This window comes from Pogona vitticeps, chromosome 4, assembly GCF_051106095.1.
Source record: "Pogona vitticeps strain Pit_001003342236 chromosome 4, PviZW2.1, whole genome shotgun sequence".
NCBI classification, from domain to species: Eukaryota; Metazoa; Chordata; class Lepidosauria; order Squamata; family Agamidae; genus Pogona; species Pogona vitticeps.
Window position 1 is genome coordinate 97,059,164 of NC_135786.1, and position 5,246 is coordinate 97,064,409.

Consider the following 5,246-nt stretch of genomic DNA (forward strand, 5'->3'; position numbering starts at 1 on the left):
GGTACCTCTTTACTAATGTTGCCATCCTCTGGATTCACTGCCATTTCCTAAATCGTGATGCTAAGAACATAATTGTGTTAAACCCATACAAAAGTAAGCTCTAGAGTCTATCCAGTATTCCTCTGAGGACACAAACTCCAAAAAAAGCGTTGTCATAATAAACAAGACAGCCTTGAATGAAGCTTCTCTCCTGTTTTGTGTCCTGGAAATCCTTGTCCATAAGCTTTTCTGGACCTCTAGAGGGATTCCAAATGTGGTGTCGGGGATAGAGTGACAGACTAGGAGGACTTTGGAGAACACGGTTCGAATTCCAATCAGCCATGAAACCTCACTGGGGAAGTGGAACCGGTAAAATCACTCCTTAAATATCTCACTTACCTTGAAAGCCCTATCAGAGCCACTACAAGTCAGCTCCAGCTTGACAGCATAGAACAGAATAACTAGTCACACTGCAAAAAAGACTGAACTTGACTATGCAGCAAGAGCATGTTATTTTCCCCAGACCTTTACGACTGTTTTCACATGTTATTTTCAGAGCTCCAAATATAGGGATGCCCATCTGAAGAAAACCCACTGAACATAATACAGTATTGTGTTGTCACTGCAATTTTGTGCATATTAGCAAGGCTTTATATAAGATTAATATCAATCAATCAATCAATCTTTATTTGCAGTCTCCGACCCATTAAAATACATACATGTAATATTTAAAATGAATGGAAGCAATTAAGCCATTTCGAGACAGTTAAAACAGTATAAATTAATAAAATTTGTACTCAGGTTAATATGTATACAAATGCACCCTGTATTTCACATTTCCCGTGTGTTCAACTCAAATGCAGAATGTGCATTAATTGGATTAACATAAATTTAGGGCACTTTAGGAGAGTAATTTTTTATTTTGCACAGAATATTTATTTGGCATAAAGGCAATCCTAAAGAGGGACAGATATGCTATGCCTCAGCTCTCATCTATTTTCTCAGGTATAGGAAACCAGCTTATATCTTTAACTCAATGTTATTATCTACACAGACACGAACCATCCAGGAATTCATACAGACGTTTTTCCCAGCCCTTTTGGGAGATGCCATAGCTGAACCTTGGACATTTTGCATGCAAACCATGTGCCTAAAGCAACTGCCAAACCTTATTTTAGAGCTGTGCGGTATGGGTCAAAGAAGGGCAGACCAATCTCAGAGAGTACAATCCTAACAGGAGGTTTGCTGTGCTAGCCAGACTTGTACAGACCACTCCACTGCCAACCCCTTCCAGAAAGATAGACCAGGGGAGACACCCGGGAGCTGGAAACAAGTCTGCGGGGTCTGACTGTGGCAACACAAACAGAGAAGGAATTGGAGGAAAGGAGGAAAAGGGGAGGTCCATGGTGGAGGTGGGAATGGGGTTATAAATAGGGACCATGACAACATGGGTGGTGGTGGTTGGGAGCTTATCTGGGTAGAACATGGACTGGGAAATGCGAGAAGGTTAAGGTGCCTCGGGAAGAGGCAGACTACCTCCGTAGACGAGGTTTACCCCAGCGACCATCGTACTGGGGAGAATTTGAGGCCCAGGAGTAGAGGAGGCGATTGAGATAATAAGAGAAAGAGGTGGTGGAACGGGAAGCCGAGGCACGTCGGGCATGGCGAGTGGAAGAAGCGCGGAGGATGATGCACCTCTGAGACCATGGGACACTTTATGAGAGAGGGAAACTCGATATGGGAAGAAGACGGAGATGAGGAGACACTACTGCTATTGAAAGAAGGAGGTACCGAAGCCGAAGTTCCCAGTTATGACCCCTTTGTACCAGGACCTTGGTTGCCTCTGCGAGACCCATTGGTATCGCAGGAGAAGTTGCAAAATAAACCGTTGAGAGATGTTACATCATTGATAAGAGAAATAAATATGAGTTTGAATGTTGCACTAAAAGTGACTGGTTTATCTGAACAAAAAGTGGAGGCTGATAACAAACTCTCACATGGATTTTGAATGTTATGCTACAGGTAATAACGTATAAGTTAAAACTAAGTGGTGCACTGCAGTTAGGACCACTATCACCAAGAGTACCAAATGGGGAGAAATCTGATATGTGTAGGATGGATGTAACATAAATCCTGTTACATAGTCATGCTAACAGTGTATCTTTTGACAGCAAATCCCTGCAGAACTGGATTTCAGCCAATGGGGTCTAGACTGGTTGAATAGAGCCAGGGGTGGGGAGTGCAATTCTCCACTGTGCTGCCTGAGACAAGAGCCAGCCTGTGGAGCTTTGGGTAAGCAACATAGTGCTTGAACATAGAAAGGGATGGTAATCCCCTGAGAGTACTTCAGGTCTAGCAAATTGTGGCAGCTGTTGCCATAAATTGGAATAGACTTGATGGGTGCATAATTATTAAGCTAAGCTTCCTCTCTCAGGTCTTGCTAAGATCTTAAAGTTGTTGTTTTGAATATACAGATAATTGTTTACATCTTACAGGGGTAACTGTGTGTCCAAATGAATCCTCCTAAGACTTCTGCATCCAGCAGTAAGGAATGGGTGCTTTGGGGCAGTGCTATTTAAACGTTTATTCTTCCTTCTTAGCTCTAGTAAGGCTGGCAACCGTCAAACTACAACTCTATACCCACTTATCCGGGAACATCTTCTTCTTCTTAGGCATCCTTCAGTCTCGAGAGACTATGACAGGGGTGGGCAATTAATTTCTATAGGGGGGCCACATGTAGGAGTCTTAGGACAGCAGCTGTAGAGGCTAACTTTCCCTCCCCCAATTAGTATAGACGCTGGGCAATTAGCCAATAGAGCAGGGAGCGTTGGGAACCTCCAAATGAGGGGTGGGGTTTTTAATATATATGTGTGTGTGTGTTCCCCAGTCTTCAGTAAATCGAGTGGAATTCAATCAATCAATCAATCAGACCTTTATTGGCATAGACAAGGCAACGTATAAAAGGAAAGTTAAAAGAGGAGTACAGTTTGCTGGTCTTTGTTGCACAGGATTGTAACATAGTGTAGAAAGGATGCTACACTCGCAGATACATCCTGTAAAGAGTCACTCAACATAAAATAAACTTTGTCAGCTTCAGAGAGGCCTGATTTGTTTTTTAAAATTGGTTCTAAAAGTTGGATACGAGGGGCAGTATACTTGGGACACCCTAATAGGATATGGGAAATTGAATCGATACAGTTTTGTTTGCATGAACAAAGCCTATCTGCGTGGGGGGTCCTTAAAAATCTGCCCGTCAGGACTGCAGATGGCATCACATTAAACCGGGCCAATGAGAACGCCCTCCGGTGCTGGGGGTTACTTAGTGCAGAGAGGTATGAAGCTATATGTCCAAATTTGCAAGGAAGAGACAATTTCACTGGTGAACAAGTCTTGTTAGCCGCATTGTAAAGGTTTTGTTGCTCAATGTCCAGGACTCTTTGTTTAATTATTTGAAACGTTTCAGAAGCAGACAGCATATAGAAGGAGTCCAAGCATAGACCCAAAGCACTAATTTTTTTTTCGATGATGGCAAGCCAGTTGGAGGAGGATGAATCTTGAAGTAGTTGAAAAATGAGACTATTTGGATCAGGGTCGTTATGAAGTCTCAGCCAGTATTTGAAGGTAATCAACCAGGCTCTAGATTCGATTGAAGTCTGTCCGGTTTCCAGGCAAAGAGCAGCGTATGGGACGCAATTAGGCAGCCCTAATATTTTGCGAAGAAATTTTGACTGGATACACTCAATAGAATGGTCGAATGAGCTGATCCATATAGGGCAACCGTATAGAATTTGGGCCTGAACTTTAGCGTTAAAAACCTTTATGGCTGCAGGGATGAATTGGTTGCCAGTATTGTAGAAAAACCGGGAGACTGCAAGGGTGCTGGAAGTGGCTAGATTTGTAACAGAATTACGGTGTTGTGTCCAAAATAAGTTATATTGAAAGTTGATACCAAGGTATTTGAAATGCTTAACCTGTTCTATTGTGTTTCCATTGATTACCCATTTTAAGGGTCGCCAGGATTTGGAGAAAACAAGAATTTTTGATTTTTCGCAGTTTAGTAGAAGCTTGTTTTGGTTAAGATATTCGAGGCACCTAGTGAGTAGGCGTTTCAAACCCACACGGGTGCGGGAAATTAGAACAGCATCATCCGCGTAGAGGAGCAGAGGGACTTGTAGGGAGCCGATTTTAGGAGAGTGAGCATCTATTTCAGCCAGGAAAGGGGCCATATCGTTGAGAAACAGGTTAAATAAAGCGGGCGCTAGGATGCAGCCCTGTTTAACGCCTTTATTAACCGGGATCTTTAATGTTCGTTTTCCAGCGGGGGAACACTTGACTTGGCAAGTTGTAGAAGTATGCAATCTTTTGATGAGGAAGAGCAGTCTTTGGTCAATGTTCAGATTGTATAGTTTGGACCAGAGGAGATCTCTGTCAATAGAATCAAAGGCTCCCTTCAGATCCAGGAAAGCAGTGTAGAGTTTACAATTTGGCTTCTGTGAATATTTGTTGGCCAGATGATAGAGAACTAGACAGTGGTCTGTAGTTGACTTCCCTTTAGTGAACCCAATTTGTTCAGGCCCAAGGATTTTGGACTGTGCCATCCAGGAGGCAAGTTTGGCCATTAGATGCTTTGCATAGAGTTTCCCGATGATGGACAAGAGACTAATTGGCCTATAGTTGGAGGGGAGTGAGCGGTCTCCCTTCTTGAAGATGGGAGTTATAATGGCATTCGTCCATGCTTCTGGCATTAAGCCAGTTTGGTCAGCCATTGAAAAGGTGGAAGCAAGAAGGGGGGCAGTGGAATTATTACTGTGTTGCGGCTCTTTATTGTTGTCGAACCCACTACATAACAATAGGACATACTGTACTTTTAAGCAGGCACGGACACTCAAAATTTACTTGGAAATAAATCCACCAGATTCAGCGTGGCTTCCTTTGAAAGAAAACACGCGGAGTGGGGATCGCACCGTCACGTCTGAAGCCCATAACGATTTCCCATCTCCCCCCACCCTAAATAAGGATCGGGTCAAATTTCACATCTAGTTTTCATGATTCCAGAGAAAGGCATGGAAATGTTGGATTCGCCACCACACGCTGGGGGAGTCAAAACACCCTTCCCTCGACACCATCAAACACAAGCCACAGCTCCCAGGGGCGCTGTGACAGCCTAATTTTCTTTTCTCCTTCTGCCCGCCTCGCCCCGCGTCCCCGATTGATGCCCCTCATGACGCAACCCGCTCTGCCCCGCCTCCCGCGCACGCTCACTAGAG